The sequence below is a fragment of the Geotrypetes seraphini genome, chromosome 1 (assembly GCF_902459505.1).
Source record: "Geotrypetes seraphini chromosome 1, aGeoSer1.1, whole genome shotgun sequence".
NCBI lineage: Eukaryota > Metazoa > Chordata > Amphibia > Gymnophiona > Dermophiidae > Geotrypetes > Geotrypetes seraphini.
Genome location: NC_047084.1, coordinates 484,969,285 through 484,990,892, shown reverse-complemented (window position 1 = coordinate 484,990,892; position 21,608 = coordinate 484,969,285). Strand labels below are relative to the sequence as shown.

Below are 21,608 nucleotides of genomic sequence, written 5' to 3'. Positions count from 1 at the left end.
AGTGAAGTATAAGTTTGGATGTTTTTGCTTTAAGGCACTATTCGGTTTAGCCCCTAAATATATAACAGATCTTTTCTCTTTCTCAACCAATAGACACAAGAGAAGCTCACACTTGAACTTTGTTTCTCCACTGGTTAGAGCAGGGGTAGGGAACTCCGGTCCTCGAGAGCCGTATTCCAGTCGGGTTTTCAGGATTTCCCCAATGAATATGCATGAGACCTATTTGCATGCACTGCTTTCAATGCATATTCCTTGGGGAAATCCTGAAAACCCGACTGGAATACAGCTCTCGAGGACTGGAGTTCACTACCCCTGGGTTAGAGGATATAAATTTAAAAGACATCATCAACATCTTTAACTTTGTTAGTTCTACTCAATTTGTAACATTCTTAATCATTGTAAACCGCATAGAACTTCATGGTCCTGTGATATATAAACTGTTATTATTATTATCAAAATATATTCTAAAACATATCCTTAAAAAAATGGGTTAATCAAATTATTATCTGTGAAATAAGAAATTTAAGCATTATAATATTTGCATGATATACAATTAAAATCTATTAGGAGTCAGATTTGACACATTTTCACCGAGTCCGATTCCAGAACCCAAAAATTGCTTCTGACTCTGACTCCACAGTCCTGCTTGACAGTAAGCAATGTGAGCAGATCCTAGGTCTCCATGGACGAGAAATGTGGTTGCTATTTATAATAAATTAATTGAGGCTTCTGTCCAAATGTGGAAAAAACATGAAACATGTATTTTGTCACTGTGGGTTACCAGGGAGCTGGGAGCCAGCATGTTTCCGCTTTTGTTTAAAATAAAAAAATATAGTAGCTCTATGTATAATACAAGCATGTTCCATGATGCATTGCAGTGGTTCTTGCTAGTGGTTCCTAAGCCAATAAAACAAGGCAAAATTAAAGCACAAGTTTACAAGGGCATTTTTACCATGCCATATTTTTGTAGGGACTTCTGGACAGTTCATAATTTATAGGCACAAATACCAACATTGTTAATACACTTGTAAAGCTATGAGGCATTTGATAAAATATTTTCAAAGTTATTGATGATCAAAGCATGAGACTCGTTTTGTGCGATGAATTTTTTTGGTCCATTTTGCTGGGCAAATAATGAAAAAAAAAAATCTAAACTGGGTAATTCCATCAGTAGAAAAACTGTAGAAAAAAGCCAAATTTGAGCTTTCTACCAGTTTTGGTTTATGTACTTTAGATACTGAAAGTAGCCACTTTTGTCAGTCTGTGCATGACTGGAACCAGAGTACCCCTCACGTCAGATATTTTAGTTCAGGAACAAATGCATATCAGAGTCTAATATTTTGCACACCATAGTTTAAGACCTTAGGCTACTCCATAAAATTTCATGGAATTCTGAGATGGTCGACTGGGGACATGTTCCAAAATTGGACCACCTGACACGAATGACCCAACATTTGAGCCAACATCTGACATCCAACAACATTGCTCTTGACTGCCTTTAAGGCCAAAATGATGCTGGCTCCCAGTGCCCTGGTAACTAACTCTCTGAAGTAAGTACAATAGCATTTATCTTTAATTTTTTTTTAAAAAAGACTATGATAACATGAGGAGAAAGGTTAAAAAAAAAAAAAAGAACAAAGCAGCAGCTGCAAGGGTAAAAATTTACAAAAGGCATGGATAATATTCAAAAATACCATCCTGGATGCCCAGACCAGTTATAATTCATGTATTAAAAATGAAGGAAGAACAAATGTCAGCTCGAATGGTTAACGAGTAGAGAATGACAGGGTGACAGAATTCATCACCATTTCCGTCCCCACGGATAACCGCGGGGAACCATCCACCATGTCATTCTTTAAGGAGAGAGGGAAAAATCAGAATATGAATGGGCATAATCGCTGACCCTCAAGCCTTGCATTGAAGAATGCTGGTATAGAAGGACTGAGGTTGAGATAGATATTAAAGAATGGCATGGGATGGTTTCCTGTGGTGATTAATTCTGTCTAATAATAACCACTTAATAATATACTCTGTATCACACTGAGGCCTCAGATTCGGAGCATACGCGAAGTCCTATCACGGACTAAACGATCAGCGTATTCCAAGCTCCATACTCCAGTCATAGGCCTCCTAACTGCACTAGTTTATTAACTTCTATTTTATCAAAAAGTCTTTTTTCTTGTACTTTTTATCTTTTTTTCTCTTATTTTCTTTACTTATTTTCAAAACAGCACTACTCTTATAATCTAAAAATTTTCTAGGTGCATTCTAAAATGTTTATACTAAATATATCTTCAAGTGAAATACAAAGCATCCGAATTTTTAACAGGCAGACAGATCACTTATCTTAATAGAGCTCAGATAGACGAAGGCTAAGGCTTTAACATTCAAGTCTCTATTAAGATAAGTGATCTGTCTGCCTGTTAAAAATTCGGATGCTTTGTATTTCACTTGAAGATATATTTAGTATAAACATTTTAGAATGCACCTAGAAAATTTTTAGATTATAAGAGTAGTGCTGTTTTGAAAATAAGTAAAGAAAAAAAGATAAAAAGTACAAGAAAAAAGACTTTTTGATAAAATAGAAGTTAATAAACTAGTGCAATTAGGAGGCCTATGACTGGAGTGTGGAGCTTGGAATACGCTGATCGTTTAGTCCGTGATAGGACTTCGCGTATGCTCCGAATCTGAGGCCTCAGTGTGATACAGAGTATATTATTAAGTGGTTATTATTAGACACATGAGTATGTATTTTTGTTAAAAACCACTTGGGTTTGGTTATTTAGATTAATTCTGTCACCATATCATTCTCTACAAGTGAAGTGAAGGAAGCTATTACAGCTAAAAGAAAATCTTTCAAAAAGTGGAAGAAGGATCCAGCTGAAAATAGTAGGAAACAACATAAGGAATGGCAAGTCAAATGCAAGGAGCTGATAAGGAAGGCAAAGAGAGACACTGAAAGAAGACTGCATTGGAGGCAAAAACACATAGTCAAAACTTTTTAACCAGCCTCTTTCTTCTCCTTACATTCTCTATTTTGGTGAATAATGCTCTCATCCTCCCTGTCTGATCGGCTTGCAACCTCAGGGTCATCTTTGACTTATCTGTCCTCCTCTTCACATATTCAACAAACTGCCAAAACTTGTTGCTTCTTGCTGTAAGTCGTCGCTAAAATCCAGACGTTCCTTTCTGAGCATGCAGCCAAGTCCATTATCCACACCCTCGTCACCTCTTGCCTGGATTAGTTCAGAATTCTGCTGTGCACCTCGTATTCTGCCAGTGTTGTTATGCTCACGTTACCCCTCTCCTAAAGTTGCTTCATTGACTCCCTGTCCATTTCCGCATACAATTTAAACTCCAAGTGTATTCACTCTGTGGCTCCTCAATATCTCTCCTCTCTTATCTCTTCCTATACCCTTCCCCAGGAACTCCGTTCTTTGGGTCACTCGTCTGTACCCTTCTCCTCTACTGCTAACGCCGCCCCTTTTGTCTTGCTGCACTGTATGCCTGGAACAACCTGCCTGAATCAGTACACCAGGCTCTATCTCTGGTGGTATTCAAATCCAGGCTCAATGCCCATAATTTTGAAGTTGCTTTTAGGTCCTATCCCTTCCAACTTGTAATACACTTTACGGATTAAGAACTGGTTGAAAGACAGAAGAGTAGGTTAAAATAGTCAATATTCTCAATGGAGAAGTATAAATAGTGGGGTTCCCTGGGGGTCTGTGCTGGGACTTCTCCTTTTTAACATAGTTATCAATGATCTAGAGATGGGAATAACTAGTGAGATAATTAAATCTGCTGATGACACAAAGTTGTTCAAAGATGTTAAATTGCAAAAGGATTATGAAAAATTGCAAGACAAAACACCATTGCCATTTTGAGGAGTGATAGCAATGAGATGGAAGGCATGTTGATTTAAGATAGGAGAAATTTCAACTTATTGGCTGTTTTTTCCTTCTTTCTTATGTAGAAGGGACAAGTTCTTATACAAAACTATTTTTTATAGGGGGAAGTCCTTGATATCATGTCTGGATTCCCACAAGCTTTCTTCTGAACATCTAAAGATGAGTATTTCTTATATATACGTTTCTAAATTTATGGGAAGATTGAAAACTTGTTCTCTAATAGTTAAACAGTGAAAAGAGCTATACATTTATTTAAAATGAACTAAAGAAGAGTTTAGCATACTAACAGTTCAGTTTCGATCACCAAAGCCAACTGAAGGCAGCCATTGAGGTCCTTGGTAACATATTAACTGATTTATTTGAGGTGTGAAGATTGTATGTGAAGTTTGTCTGTCTATTGTCTAGCCCATTGAAATTATATGTATTACCACAATCTGTTGGTTTTAAAACTGTACATCGCTTAGATATTGTAATAAGCGATTCATCAAATGTAATTAAACTTGAACTTGAAGTATGCCAAAAATAAGACAAACAATCGTATTCCTTACTAACTTCAATCTGTTCTAGTTCAATAAGTACAGTACATATGAAACATGATGATTAAATCATGGGTCTAATCAGATTCATAACCACCATTTATGCAAAATTACAATTTTTTTTCTTTTTAAATCTTTGTAGTTACAGTGGCAAACATTGTTTAAAAGCCATTAAATTTCCAGAGGCAACAAATCCTATGGTGTTTACATTCTGCTGGAATTCTAAAAACAATAACACACCAGGCAAAAAATACATTTCATCTATTTCTGGCTGTAAACTGTGAAATAGTCCCTAGTCCCTGAAAGCTAGATAATAATGAACACATAAAAAGGGCCCGAGAACAATCTGACTAGAGATGTCCTCAATAAGCATATGTTATTGCAACATGATAGGTGAAGAGGAGGAAACACAACCGCTGAGTTTAGTCAGAATATTTATATTATGCATTAATAATTATTGTATACATTATTAATATAATATACATTATTCAAAGCAGAAAATGTGACAAAGGATGCTACGCTGGAGAAAAAAGCCAGATGTTAAAGACAAAAATCATTTTGATTAGGGCTTCACATGAGATGCCAGAGAGGAGCACTTCTGAAGACTGGGGTACTGCATCAATGACCTTATGACCATGATGTTTAAAGGGAAATTTAAAATAATCTAGGACTTAAAGATTTGGATTCTCTAACACATTATAAACATTAATTTTCTACAGCTTTGACACTTTCTCTTCCATCATCTATCACTCCCGTCTCCTACTCCCCAATCTCAGCTTGAATCTATTCAAACTATCATTAGAATGTTTTTTGTGTGGTATGGCCTCCTGGTGGAGGACATAAAAACTGTATTTGAATTCAAGAAAGCTTGGGACAAGTACATTGGATCTCTAAGGTAAATGAGAAGATAGCAGATGGCATGGATAGGCAGACTAGATAGAAAAACAAAGGCAGATAAAGACTATACAGCCTATGTTTCTGAGTTTAATATATTGCCATCTTTTGCTCCTTTTATCTTGAATAGACAAAGGGGGCTCTAGCTCATGAAAGCTTGCCAAAAATTATTAAGTTAATCCAGTAAAATCTCCTTGAATTATTTTTTTAATTTTGCTTATTAACCTTTATTTCTCTACTTTAAAGTGGATTAAATACAGCACCCACACCACCAAGTTCAGTCAGTAACATTAGCAATCCAAGGGAAAGAACTGAGTTTCTCTAAGTAGTGGGGAGAGGTCTAGAATTCTCTCTGCAATCCCACTAATAAACATCTCAGGAACCCCCCCTAAAAACTGTCCCAAAGTTAATGCCATTTCTATACAGGCAGTCCCTGAGTTACAGACGCCCGAGTTAAATACGACTCGCACTTAAGAACGCAGTTGCAGCTTCATTTGATTTCACTGAGCAGTATTTCCAGTGGCATACACTTCTCCTGTAGCAGATTCAGGAATGATGCATGGCCACATTAAGAACAGTATGTGGTTGTGCATGCTGTACCTTCGAGTGAACACTGGTAGGGACAGTTGGTCCTTTTGTAAGCTGGGAGCAGAGGTAAGCAGCAAGAACCTTAAAATCTACAGGTTCTGAGTTACATACAAATCCGACTTAAGAACAGCTTTAAAAACGTTAACTTGTTCTTAACCCGGGGACTTCCTGTATATATATTTTGCATTTTTATCCTATCTTTAAAGCAAACAATAATGCCATAAGTATGGGACATTTAAAAAAACTTTTTAAGAAATCAAAGCATAATGAATCAATCTTTTTCAAAATTATCACTACTTTAAAATCCTCCAAGGAATATCCTACTAGATGTGAACCTTATAAGGCAAACATGGGCCCCTGAACAGTTACCTATATCAGGCCCTAGAGACTAAAAGCAAGGTCACTAAGGCCCAGTTAGTAACCCTAAGCAAACTCCCCCAAAAGGGCAATGGCATGATTTTCCTGACCCAGTCAGAACCAGAACAGGAAGGCTGTGGGCGACTGTGTATGAAAGCTATTTTCTCCCAGCACATGGGTACATACTTTCTGGTGTGTTCTTGATGAGGAAGGAGCTGCTTTGTGGCTGCCTCTTCTTAAGCAACCACACATGAGATTAGAGGGGCGTACTGGCCCTGCCCTGACAGGTAAGTCAGCAGAACTGCATCCATTTTATTCTATTTTGACAATAAACAGATATTAAAAAAAATAAAGGCTGCTCCTACCAGCATCTGTCTTGATAAGGAGGACTCTGAGGTCAGTCCTTCTAGAGCAGCACCTTTATCTGTTCAGGCTCTCCTTTCTGGGTTGTTCAATGGTAGGTAGGCAGAAGGGATGGCTGATGGCACAAGATGGGAGTAACAGAAAGGAAAGAGAACCCCTTCCTTTCTTCCCTTGAGAAATCATGTATGCAGGAGAATGTATGAGTTGGCAGCACAGAAAAGGTGTCTTGCTCTTCTGGGTACAGTGTCAAAGGTAAATCAGCTATGTTCTGATTTGAATCTGAGGAATCCTCTCCTTGGCCCCTGGGAACAACTTTATTTACCCAGTGAGGCCATTGGCTATGTTCCCTCTAGGTGGAGCCCATGAACAATTGCTCATACATTCTAGAAGCATTGCTAGGGTTACCACATGGCTCCAGACAAAAGAGGACGGATTGAGACATCCAGGTTTTACTTCCATCAATGAAAGTAAAATCTGGATGTCTCAATCTGTTCGTCCTACTTCTGGAGCCATATGATAACTTTAACCATTGCTCATAGATTTTATAACGTCGCTCACAAAAACACTTGCAAATCTGTTTTTTAGAACTTATTGCTCACAAGAAAAAAAAAATTCTAGAACTTCTCTGACACAAAAAATAGTTTGCAAGCACCTGGTCAGTCTTTAGAGGAATCATTAGCTGTTAATATATATTTTTTTTTAATTCAATTTTCTATACTGTTCTCCCAGGGGAGCTCATAACGGTTTACATGCATTTATTTAAGGTACTCAAGCAGTTTTCCCTCTCTGTCCCGGTGGGCTCACAATCTATCTAACATACCTGGGGCAATGGGGGGATTAAGTTGGGACTAAAAACTTGCTCGCCCTTGTTCTAATGGTGCTAACATTAAGGGGTGAAATTCCAGAAAGGGCGTTAGCCACTAAAGATGTCCAAAGGAATATAATAGGAATTGGGACCAATATACCACCTTTTTTGTAGTTTTACAACCACATTCAAAGTGGTTTACATATAGGTACTTCAAGCATTTTCCCTATCTGTCCCGGTAGGCTCACAATCTATTTAACATACCTGGGGCAGGGGAGGACTAAGTGACTTGCCCAGGGTCACAAAGCACAGTGCAGGATTTGAACCCACAGCCTCAGCTTAATCTAACTATTGGAAACCAAGTCGAGCTCTCTTAGATTGAAGTCTGGGTATACAAAACCAAGTATTAGATTAGATTAGAATGCAGAGGCTGTAGCTCTAACCCAGGGATCTCAAAGTCCCTCCTTGAGGGCCGCAATCCAGTCGGGTTTTCAGGATTTCCCCAATGAATATGCATGAGATCTATGTGCATGCACTGCTTTCAATGCATATTCATTGGGGAAATCCTGAAAACCAGACTGGATTGCGGCCTTCAAGGAGGGACTTTGAGACCCCTGCTCTAACCACTATGCCACACTCTCCTCATAGGTGTCTTTAGCAATTAGAATGTGCTAACATGCTTAATGCTTTTTCATGAATTCCCCCCTAAGAAGCACAAAAACATGTTCTGCCAATAAATTGTTAGCAAGGAAGCCTGGGAGCAAACCTGTGTTAAACTAGATCTTGCCATATAAATATTGGTATAGAGCCCCTTTCTTGGAACAAAAACATTAGAGTTATGTAATGTACTTTAAATTTCTATGGATTGGAGGACACTCTGTGAACCAGCGTTGTGCTGACTGTATAAGTAGGTTTTAAAATTTTTCCTGGGCACTTTTATTAAAAAAAATTTTGGTCAGGTCAGGGTTATATGGTTATGCATGCAGCTGCATTTGAAACAAGGTCTTTTTGCTATTATCGTGATGGAAGTTATAGCGCTAATGTAACTGTGCAATATTGTCAATAAATATTCTGATATCTTTATATGGTGCACCATTTTTGTTCAGTGTGTCTTTCATAATTAGATTGTAAGCTCTTTTGAACAGGAACAGTCTCTGGTGTGTTTGATGTACAGCGCTGTGTGCGTCTGGAAGTGCTATAGAAATAATAAATAGTAATAGTAGTAGTAACATGGAGGAGTGTGTGGCGTAGTGGTTGAAGCTACAGCCTCAGCACCCTGGGGTTGTGGGTTCAAACCCCACGCTGCTCCTTGTGACCCTGGGCAAGTCACTTAATCCTCCATAGCCCCAGGTACATTAGATAGATTGTGAGCCCACCGGGACAGATAGGGAAAATGCTTGAGTACCTGATTGTAAAACCGCTTAGATAATCTTGATAGGCGGTATATAAAATCCGAATAAAACTTGAAAAAACTTGAAACTAACATAGTGGTTTGTCTTCATTTCGCTTATTGCTGCTTTTTGGGGTGGGGGTATTGATATTAAGGATCTCCACAGCATTTCCAGAAGCACCCAAGGTTAATTTATGAAGGACAGGCATGCCAGCCAACACTTCTATTTTCTCTAACCATTCTGTCATTGTGAAACCTGGGAAATATTAATAATAATAATAATTTTATTTTTATATACCGCCACACCATATAGTTCTAGGCGGTTCACATACAAAGAGAATTTATACAAACAGTACATAAAATACAACTGATTTTAAAAATATATATTAAAATCAAGCTAAGAACAGTCTAAAAGAACAATATACATTTTACCAGTCAAAATAGAAAACAATCAATTAACAAATTTGTTATATAATTCAGTTTTTAGCAGCTTCCTAAAAGACATATATGAATGAGCCTGAGAAATGATAGCACATTAATAATAATAATAACTTTATTTTGTATACCGCCATACCCAGAGAGTTCTAGGCGGTTCACAGCAATTAATTAAGATTACAGACAATGAAAAACATTGGAATTAGCATATTATGGAGTGTACAGGTCATTGGAGTTGACAGGAATATACAAGAGTGTACAATAGGAAGGTAAAAATTTATTTACAGGAAAAACCGGTTGTTGAAGTTAAATTGGTTTGGTGGGTACAATAAGAGGGGAAGGTGGAGGTTCACGTGGATTGAGGGGAGTTGAAGAGGTGAGAGAGGTGTGTTAGGGGTTCTGTTCGTGGAATAAGTGAGTTTTGAGTTTTTTACTGAAGTCAAGGTAGGAGGAGGCGTCAAGTACAATTTGGGCAAGTCATGAATTTAGTTTGGCTGCCTGGAAGGAGAAGGTTCCCTTCTGCAACTGTACTGGGGTGTCTGTTCAGATGTGACTCATGTCGTTAAGTCAATATATAGTCAAAGAGCAACAGACACTCTTACTAACTACTAATCAAAGGACAAAATTGAGTGTCAAAAACTTAACGTAAGGAGTTCCAGAACATATAGCTTATACCAGTATTTATTAAATGGACCTCAAAATCCAGAGGATACCACTCCCTGAAGTACCAAGACTTGAAAAAGGGAGACTAAAGGACTATCACTGGTCCGCTCTGGATAAACAGACAACCAGGGAGAAAACCCAACATGGGGGAAAAAACTCCCTGGACTTCAAAAACCAGGCTTAAACATCAAATGTAAAAAAGTTCAGGAACTCCTACCATTAAGGGAAGAAGTATCAGGAGGTAAGTAGATCTAAAAAGAAATTGTTTTGTGCTAGTCCAGAAAGGTCCTCCAACATCATCCCCATAGGTTATTTTCAACATGTCCAGCCATCTGATTGCAGGTTTTTAGTCCTCTTTGCCTGGTTCCTTCAATCTTCCTAAACATGATGTCCTTCTCCAGTGATCTCTCTCTCTTCTGATGGTGTGACCAAAATAAGAGAATCGTAACTTCATCATTTGGACTTCGAGTGACATAGCTGGTTTAATCTCTTCCAGATTAGATTTGTTAGTTCTTCTGGCGGTCCATGACATGCCTACCTAAAATCCTTCTCCAGCACAAAAACTCAAATGAGTCAATCTTCTTTCTGTCTCGTTTCCATAATGTCCAGCTTTCGCATTCGTAACTGACCACTGAGAAAATGAGTGCGTGGACAAGTCTGATCTTCGTTTGGAGTGTTACCTTCTTGCTTTTGAATATTTTGTTGAGAGCCTTCATTGAAGAGTGACCAAGTGCTATTCTACAGAGTATTTCCTCCCTGCTAGTTGCTTCTTTGTTTACAAATGAGCCCAGGAGACTGAAATCCTTTACAACTTCTATTCTATCGACTTCAAGCTCAAAATCTTCATAATTTTCCGTGCTCATGATCGTCATCTTGTTTATGTTCAGTTCTAGTTCCATGTTATGACTTTCGGCTTTAACTTTTCTCAGCAGATACAGCATGTCTTCTTTGCTGATGGTGAAGAGTGTTGTATCATCTGCATAGCACAGGTTGTTTATATTTTGGCCACCAACTTTGAAACTGACACTTTCTTCTTCCAAATTTGCTTTTCTGAAGATGGTTTCACCATACATTTGAACAGGTAAAGTTCCTGACACCACATTTTATTGGAAACCAATCAGTGTTGCCGTATTCCGTTCTCACTGCAGATTCTTGATTTTCATATTGTCTCTTTATCAGCTGAGTTGTGTGTTTGGGTATTCTCATTTTCAATAGAGTTCTCCATTGTTTATTGTGATCCACACAGCTGTACAATCCTCTAAACCCCCAAATCTTTACATGCAAACTAGTGATGTGGCTAACATGATTAGTGTTAGGCATTGTATGTAAACCACGTTAATGCAACAGAAACCCAGGAATGGGCTCTACATAAAAAGGACATATTTATTTTTAAGTTCTTGAATCTATGGGAATTTTTTTTATCAGCAGAAATTTAAAAAAAAAATCCAAGCTGCAAATTCTGAAAAAATGTCTTCACTGTTAATAGAGCCAATGTACTACATTTCACATAGACATTAGCATAGCAGGATATGAGTAAATTCAGTCCCCAGGCAATAGCATCTGACCTGCCTCATCAGCCAACTGTCCTTGATGTTTCTTCCATGCTTTTTACAAAGTTAACCATATTACTGTACAAATTTGACTCCGTCAGTTCCTGGGATGCATACGTTCTGCTTATGACTTGTTCATTGCAGAGCAGAACACCTGCTCTTCAAGCAATGGGAACCTGCAATAACATTAAGCAGAGACCAATGCCTTCTCTTCCTTACCCTGATTTAACCCACCCACCCACATCCCTGTGCCTCCTTTCCTTTCTCTGCTTAAGCAGCACACTGGAGCCTGGGAGGTGTTCTCTCATCAATGCATATCTATCTATCCGGTATGCCCTTCAATCAACAAGCATATGGAAAGGAGCAAAATTATTTATATTCAGATTCTATTACAGTAAATAATCTACACATCTTTGCTTTGGCTTCCTGAACATCCATTCTGAAAATATTTAATGCACACAAGTGAAAGAGTAACTTAATGGTTAGTGCAGCGGATTGTGATCCTGTGGAATTGGGTTCTATTGCCACTGCAGTTCCTTGTTACCCTGGGCAAGTCACTTAACCCTCCATTGTCCCAGGTATAAAAGCTTAGTCCAGTCCATTAGAGACAGAGAAAGTACCTGACTATAATAAATACAGTGCTGCATACTTCTAGTAGCGCTATAGAAATGATTAGTGTAAACTAGTAATGTATTTAATCTTATGTATCATAAGCTCTGGAACATGGGGTGCCATGGCACCCTCAAATTTTTTCCTCCCTTTCTCTCTCCCCATGATGCCTATTTTTCTCTCATCTTGCATCTGCATATGCTTAAGGTTGGCCAATTTCTATCCTCTCCGTAATAGGAGGTTCAGAGAAAATGGGAGCCAGCAAGCCTTGAGCATCTGATGGCCCTGCACCAGGGCTTTCTGTGCAATGTTTCCAACATAGTTTATAAAGAGTTGCCACTCCAGGGGAGCATGGTAAGAGAGTAAATACCTCGTGAGCACAGCAGGAAAAAAAAAGAAATGCTGAAGATGGGTGAGGGAGAAGGTTTGAACGATGGATATCACAGGCAGAGGAGGTAGAAGGAGAGCAATGCTGAAGAGAGGAGGGGAGGGGAATGGAGAGATGCTGAAGATAATGAGGGGTTGAGAAGGAGGACAGGAGAGAGATGCTGGAAACCAGGAGGGGAAGTGGAACGCTGGCCATCTCAGAGATGAGGGAAGGATTCAGATGCTAGAAAGAAGAGGGAAATCAGGGGAGGAGAGAGATGCTAGAGATCTTGGAGGGTGGTTGAATGCTGGACACATATGTCCCTTTTTCTGGCCTTATGCTTTCCCATAGGAACGAAGCAAAATTCCACACTCATTGCTTCTCTGTGGCTCCTCAGGGGCTCCAAAGAGGCAGTGCCCTAGACGCTGGAGCAGGCGTCTAGGGCACTGCCTGCTCAGTCTCGTGGGTCCAGCTGACTCTCACCACAACACAGACAGGGATGCCTTTTAGGTGATGAAGGGCTTCACAATATCTAAACACTGGAGCAGGCATCTAGGGCAGTGCCTGTTCAGTCTTGCAGGTCCAGCTGACTCCCCTCAAGTTGCATTTTTTTAAATGCAGATCTTTGACATATAAATGTAGTTTATTTTGTTGGTAGTTGTTTTAATGGTATGTCTAGTAGGCCTATTTTGTTCTCTGTTGTGTATGTTTTATCAATATAACTCTTTTTCTTGCACTCTGCTTAGATTGTAAGTAGATAATAAATGACAAAATAAGGGATCCTTTTACTAAGCAGCACTAAAATGTAAACAGCGCCATCCCTAGTGTGGGTCTTTCCTCTGCATTGAGGCAAAATGGCCTCTTATTGAGGACATGCAAATTTCCCAATTAGCACGTGGCCATTAGCGCTTGAGCCCTTACTACCTACAAAATAGGTGGCTGTAAAGAATCATGTGCTAACCACATCCTAATCAGTTAGTATGCAGCGAAATAGCTGCACTAATTAATGTCTATTTTCTTTAGCGCAAGGGTAATATAGGCTGATCCCAAAACTACTGCAGGACACCTAAGCACACCCCATGATAGTGCTTTATAACCTGTGGTAAGTATGCATTAGTGCTTACTGCAGCTTAATTAAAGGACCCCTAAATAAATAAACAAATCACTAACCAGGTAACTTCTGGCTTCACGTAATACTAGCTTTTAAAAAGGGATCCAGGGGTGATCTGGGAAATTAAACAGGTAAGCCCAACTTCAGTGCTGGACAAAATAGTGGAAACTATTATAAAGAATAAAATTATAGAATATGTAGACAAACATGGTTTAATGGACAGAGGCAGCGTGGGTTTAGCCAAGGGAAGTCTTGCTTCACCAATTTGCTTCATTTCTTTGAAGGCATGAATACCCATAGTAACATAGTAGATGACGGCAGATAAAGACCTGAATGGCCCATCCAGTCTGCCCAACCTGATTCAATTTTAAAAAAAAATGTATTTTTTCTTCTTAGCTATTTCTGGGCAAGAATCCAAAGCTCTGCCCAGTACTGTGCTTAGGTTCCAAATACTGAAGTCTCCGTCAAAGCTCACTCCAGCCCATCTACACTCTCCCAGCCACCGAAGCCCTCCCCAGCCCATCCTCAACCAAACAGCCATATACAGACACAGACTGTGCAAGTCTGCTCAGGATTAGCCTTAGCTCTTCAATATATACTCTTATTTTCTGATTCTAGATCCTCTGTGTTCATCCAATGCTTTTTTAAACTCTGTCACCGTTTTCCTCTCCACCACCTCTCTCGGGAGCACATTCCAGGGATCCACCACCCTCTCCGAAAAGAATAATTTCCTTACATTGCTCTTGAGTCTACCACCCCTCAACCTCAAATTATGCCCTCTGGAAAAGATTTTGTTCTATGCCTAACACATGTTATAATACCTTTCAAGTATTTGAATGTCTGAATCATATGTTCCCTGTATCTCCTTTCCGCTAGGGTATACATATTCATGGCTTCCAGTCTCTCCTCATTCGTCTTCTGGCGCAAACCTCCTATAATTTTCATAGCCCTCCTCTGGACCACTTCAAGTCTTCTTATGTCCTTCGCCAGATACGGTCTCCAAAGCTGAACACAATACTCCAAGTGGGGCCTCACCAACAAACTGTACAGGGGCATCAACACCTTCTTTCTTCTACTGGTCACGCCTCTCTTTATACAGCCCAGCATCCTTCTGGCAGCAGCCACTGCCTTGTCACACTGTTTTTTCGCCTTTAGATCTTTGGACACTATCATCCCAAGGTCCTTCTCCCCACCCGTGCATAGCAGCCTCTCACCTCCCAGCATATACGGTTCCTTCTGATTATTAATCCCCAAATGCATTAATCTGCACTTCTTTGCACTGAATTTTAGTTGCCAGACATTAGACCATTCCTCTAACTTTTGCAGATCCTTTTTCATATTTTCCACTCCCTCCTTGGTGTCTACTCTGCTACAAATCTTGGTATCATCCGCAGAAGGCAAACCTTTTCTTCTAAGGGTCAGCTGGTTCATGTAGTGTATCTAGATTTTCCAAAAGCTTTTGACAAAGTTCCTCATGAGAAAATTAAAAAGTCGTGTGATATGAGGTCATTTTCTGTTGTAGATTAGGAATTGGTTATTGGACAGAAAATAGAAGGTAGGGTTAAATGGTCATTTTTTCTCAATGGGAGAGGGTGAATGGTGGAGTACCACAGAGTTTTGTACTGACACTGGTGCTATTTAACATGTTTATAAATGATCTAGAAATTGGAATGACAAGTGAGGTAATTAAATCTGCAAATGACATAACCTATTTAATGTTATCAAAACACATGCGAACTGTGAAAGACCTTAGGAAATTGGAAAACCGGGCATCCAAATGACATAAAATTTAATGTGGCCAAAATGCAAAGTGAAGCACACTGGGAAGAATAATCCAAATCATAGTTACCTGATACTAGGGTCCACCTTAGGAGGCAGCATCCAAAAAAAAGATCTACCATGTTTCCCTAAAAATAAATCCTACCTCGAAAATAAGCCCTAGCAGGATTTTCGGGGTAGGTCTTAATATAAGTCCTACCCCAAAATAAGCCCTAGTCCTGGGATTCGCCAGCAGTTTCCCTTCCCTCCCATCCCTTGTGCAGCAGAACCCTTGAGCGAACACCCCCCCCCCCCCCCGAGCAGCCAAATCCCCATCCATCCCTCCCATCCAAATCCCCCGACCGTGAGCGAGCCCTACATACCTTCCTCAGCAGTGTCGGGCTGGCAGCACTCTAAACAAGATATTTCGGCCTTGTCCACCCGTGAATTCATTCTGCCGCATTACTGATGACATCATCAGTAACACGGCAGAGTGAATTCACGTATTGACAAGGCCGAAACAACCTGTTTGGAGTGCTGCCGGCCCAATGCTGCTTAGGGAGGTATGTAGGGCTCGTTTGTGGTCGGTGGGGTTCGGATGGGAGGGAGAGAGGGAAGGATGGGGGTTCGGCTGTGCGGGGGTGTGTGTGTGTGTGTAGGTGCTCACTCAAGGATTCTGCTGCACAAGGGATGCGAGGGAAGGGAAGCTAGACAAGGGTCCTGCTGCACACGGGAGGGAAGGAAAGAAGCTAGACAAGGGTCCTGCTGCATGAGAGATGGGAGGGAGGGGAGGAGAGAAGCTGGGCAAGGGTCCTGCTGCATGAGGGATGGGAGGAAAGATGCTGCACATGTGAGGGAGAGAAAGGAAAGAGGAAGAACTGGGGTGAAGGAGAGGAAGAGAGAGACGATCATGTTCATACCCTGAAAATAAGACCTAGTGTGTTTTTTGGGCATAAAATTAATATAAGACACTGTCTCATTTTCGGGGAAACACGGTAGGTGTCACTGTAAACATTATGCTCATTTTTCTGCCCAGTATGCGGCAGGATGCAAGGAATTATTAGAAAAGGGATGCTAAATAAAACCAAGAATATTATAATGCCTCTGTCTTGCTCCATAGTGCAACCTCACGAAGTTTCAAGTTTAATATTTTTCTTGATTGATCGCTTAATCAAATTCTAAGCGATGAACAGATTAATATAATCAAATAGAGACAAAACAGTACAAACTTTAAATAATAACATTGGGTAGATAACTAATACATTATACTCATTAAATAAGGTAAGATAGGGGTTTGAAATACAATTAATAAAGAAAAGCAAAACAAAGGAAAAATACAGTAGGGAAACAAATAACCACAGAGCATAATACAATAAAATAAAATCGCTGGTTTAAGAACTGTTAAATTAAATATTAAAAGCATCTTTAAAAAGAAATGTTTTTAGATCACCCTGAATTCTGTGTTCAGTTCTGGTCACTGTATCTCAAAAAAGATATAGCAGAATTAGAAAAGGTGCAAAGAAGAGCAAACAAAATAATAAATGGGATGGAACTGCTCTCGTATGAGGAAAGGCTAAAGAGGTTAGGGCTCTTTGGTTTGGAAAAGAGATGGCTGAGGGGGGATATGACTGAGGTCTACAGACATAGCATAACATGCCACTTGTATATCACAAAACCATGTGGATCCTTGTGGTTTACAATAAGCAAGAGGAACACAACATAAGAACCGCCACTGCTGGGTCAGACCAGTGGTCCATCGTGCCCAGCAGTCTGCATACACGGTGGCCCTTGTTTTAAAAACCAGTGCCCTAACCGAGCCTAGCTTTACCTGCGTACTTTCTGGTTCAGCAGGAACTTATCTAACTTTATCAAACAACTAACTATAAACAAATCCAAAATGATCAGTTATAGAAATGTATCATATAGATAAGCCTTGAACAGTTTTCTAAAATTCGCATTAAGAAGTAGAAGTGGAAAACAGGAGGGGCCTAAGGCTACTGGGCTGATTCCGGTTGGCCCAGGTGCCTCAGGCCCCACCTGTGGGCAGGGTTTGAGGCGCCTGGGCCAATCAGGCCCTAAGGCCCGCCATTCGACGGATGGTGGGCCTGCCGGACGGACGGGCTTGGGACCCATCCGTCCGGCCAACGTATTTATAGGTATGGGGAGGTTGGGGGTGTCAAGGAGTCTGCAGGGGGTCGCGGGGTCGGCGGGCCAATCGTGGGTTCAGGGGGAGCAATCGTGGGAGGGGGATGCGCTGAGGGCATGAGGGCCTGGGATCCTTCCTGCCCGGATCTTAGTGGGGGTAGGGGGGTTGCCTGGCCAGGAGGGCTTGGGCTCCCTCCTGGCCCGATCGTTGTGGGGGAGAGGGGGTTGGGGCTCACCCTGGCAGGAGGGCTTGGGCTCCTTCCCATCCTGCCCGATCTTGTTGAGGGGGGGATGATAGCATCGCGGCAGGGGAGATAGCCAATCTCATATAGTGGTTGATGCCACTTCGGGATCATTATCGCAGCAGGAGAGATTGGCTATCTCCCCTGCTGCGATGCGATCACCCCTCCACCCAAACTGCCACAAACCGCGGCAGGAGAGATTGGGCATCTCTCCTGCTGTGGGTCGTGGCAGTTCAGGTAGAGTGGTGATCGCCATCGCGGCAGGGGAGATGAGCCATCTCTCCTGCCGTAATGGTTGCTGGGGGGGGTAGGTTGCCTTGTTGCTGAGCTGATCGCGGCAGCCGCCATCAGCTCAGCGGGTCCTTTTTTGGCACTTATACCTGTTTTGACTTGGTCTAAGTCAAAATGTATAAGTGCCCACTAGGCAACCTGTCAAAATTTTTGGTTATACCTGCTGTACACGCCTAGGTCTAGGTCGGCCCACCTCCCGCCCTTTCCCCTCCTCTAAAAACGCCTCTTTTCGCTCTATGCGTTTAGAGGCAGGGGAAAGGCCTAAGTTGGTTTTAGATACGTCTAAAACCAGCTTTGGTTATGGGTACTTGGACGATCAGGATTTTGATCGTCCAAGTACCCATTTAGGCCACTTTTTAGACATTTGGTTTTTTTTCTTATTATGAGCCCCATAATGTTGTTACCAGTTCTCATCTAGGGGGAACTATGAAGACTGTGTATATTTTTATTAGAAATATTTTGGTATTTGATTGCCTTCTGTATTTTTCCACTTTTTTAATTTTTTCATACAAAATCAAAACAAAAACAAGCAATAAAAACTAGACATTTAGAGGATAATTTTATATGGGGGCAAGTATTTTAAGTGGTAAAATACATGCCCACTTCGATGTGTTTCTGTTATTTACATGCAGATATGGCCAAACACATGTGTAATGGATCTCTTATAAAGCAAAGATACCCGTAGCAGGCTTTCTCCAAGGATAGCAGGCACACTGTACATTCGCACATGTTGGTGACATCATCCATGGATAAGGTGACCATACGTCCTGTTTTGAACGGGACTGTCCCGTTTTCAGACCTCCTGTCCCGTTGTCCCCACACACAGCTTCAGGACGCCAAAATGTCCCGTGTTCAGGGACAGCGTCCTGAAGCTGTGCTCGGGGGCAACGGGACAGGCGATCACTTCCTGTCCCTCCCTGCCGTGCAAAAAAAAAAGAAGCCTCCCTCCTTCCTTTCCTCCGGTCCGCTGCTATCTTACCTCCCTGCTGCTGCTGCTAATCGCCAACATGAAGTCTTCTTTCCGACATCAATTCTGACGTCAGAGAGGAAGTTCTGGGCCAGCCAGGCAGAGATTGGCTGGTCCAGAATGTCCTCTCTGATGTCAGAATCGACTTCGGAAATAAGACTTCGTGTCGGCGATTAGCAGCAGCAGGGAGATAAGATAGCAGCGGACTGGGGGAAAGGAAGGAGGGAGGCATTTTTTCCCCCAGCAGGAAGGGAAGGAAGTAGGCAGGCAAGCAGGCTGGCTTTAGCCAGGGAGAGAGGGAGGGAGTTAGATAGGCAGGCTAGCTTTGGGGGTGGGACAAAGTCTGGAAGGCAGTGAGAGGGACATGGGAAGGAGGCACTGGGGGCACTAAGGACATGGGAAGGAGGCTCTGGGGCACTAAGAACATGGGAAGGAGGCACTGGGGGCACTAAGGACATGGGAAGGAGGCACTGGGGGCACTAAGGACATGGGAAGGAGGCACAGGGGACACTAAGGACATGGAAAGGAGGCACTGGAGACACTAAGGACATGGGGAGGAGGCACTGGGGGCACTAAGGACATGGGGAGGAGGCACTGGGGGCACTAAGGACATGTGAAGAAGGCACTGGGGGCACTAAAGATATAGGAAGGGGCACTAAGGACATGGGAAGGAGGCACTGGGGGCAGTAAAGACATAGGCATGAGGCACTGGAGGCACTAAGGACACAGGAAGGGGCATTAAGGACATAGGAGGGAGGCACTGGGTGCACTAAGGACATAGGAAGGAAGGAAGGAAAGAGGGAGGGAATAGAAATGGACAATTGTTGGGCTTGAGTGCAGAAAAAAAGAAATGAAAGAAAGGATACACAGTCAGAAGGAAACGCAACCAGAGACTCATGAAATCACCAGACAGCAAAGGTAAGAAAATTGATTTTATTTTCAATTTAGTAATCAAAATGTGTCAGTTTTGAGAATTTATATCTGTTGTCTATATTTTGCACTATATTTGTCTATTTTTCTAAAGTTACTGAGATGACATTGCATATTTTAAAGTCATCTGCCTTGACATCTTTGAAACCCCCAAATATAAATGATAATTAACATTTTCTCTGCATATAGTGAGCTTTGTAGTTTTAAAAAAATTTTATGGTTACCATTATGAATAAGATATTATGTGCACATGAAAAATGAATGGAAGAGATTGGGGGCGGGGCCAGGGTGGGATTGGGGTGGGGCTAGGGTGGGATGGGGCGGGACTGACAACTAATAGATGTCCCCTTTTGATGAAAAAATAAATAGTCACATTAGCCATGGAACCCGGCACAAATACTACCAAGTACACTGTCACTTTAAATTTAAGCAGTGTCCATACAGAGCACAAGCTGGTGCCTTCCCACCTGCTGTCCTCGGAGAAAGTACAGACTGGCACAAAAATGCACATTTTCACATGATGATGTGTCCTTTGTTGGTGGACATGCACAGTGTTGGAGTTTGTGTTGTGTTTATGAAGATTATTAAATACTATAATTTAAGTGCTTCCTTGACAAATACTGATACAGATTTTTATACTAGCTCTAGGCTGGTGTAAATGTCCACATCTGGCACTTATGCTAATATTTTATAAAGATAAGTAAGTGTCTACTTGTCTTTATAAAGTAGACTTCACATAGGCACTTTAACTATATTCTCCCTTAAAAAATTACCTCCTAAATGCCCGTAGAAACAAAATAAGGACCCACCCATGATTCTTATCTAAAGCACTTACCTAAATCAGTAATGGAATTTCATCTCAACCAAGCATTTTTCCCCAAACCTCATTCCCATCTGACTGAGAAAACCTTGCACACACTGTAAATTGAAAACATGCTTTGCTCTACTATCCCAAAGCCTCTCAGCAAAAAATGCAAAATGTGCACAACTGATCATCCCTTATAATCTAAACATTGCAGGAATTCCAGTAATAGAATATTCAGTTTCAGTGTCTGACTATACCTCAGTTTCATTTACCTGTAAAAAACAGATCATGAACATTATATCCTACCAACCAGCATTAGCAGTTGACCGTGTAGTCAACATTGTGGATCTAGGGATGCACAAGGCATGTATGTGGCTGCATGACCTTGCCACATTCAGGAACTTTAACTACATGGAGATTTTACATACTTATATAGAACTATACCTATATTTAGAGCATGTAGACATACATTTTTATACTGTACGGTACCATCTGCTTAAATGTGATGGGCAAGGAGTAAAGACTCATGGAGGAGACTCCTGGGGCCAGTCCACTGCTTTTAGTGGGAGTGTCCCGGATTGTCTCTCCAATGACTGCATATCAGGGTTTGGGAACCTCCAGTTCTCCAGGGTTGTAAGTCAGTTGAGCTTTCAGGCTATCCCTAAAAAATATTCATAAAGAACAGACTTGCATATATTTTGTGCATATTTATTACAGATAGCCTGCAAACCTATATACTGTAGGTTCCCCACCTATGACTACATCTTTTACTTTGAGAATTATCTAAAACATACTTTCTACTGTACCCATGTGCCCAATGAATTAACCTTTATGATATTAACCTCTGTTCTTGTACCCATTCTACAGTACATCATTAGATCCTGTGATACATGT

The 21,608-nt window shown here is 41.0% G+C and overlaps 1 protein-coding gene across 9 annotated transcripts in view; it reads right to left on the bottom strand.

The window, feature by feature from the left end:
- The window catches only part of PALM2AKAP2 (PALM2 and AKAP2 fusion), a 484,740-nt gene that overhangs the window by 65,356 nt on the left and 397,776 nt on the right, over positions 1-21,608 (bottom strand). The gene's annotated exons all lie outside the window — the stretch shown is intronic.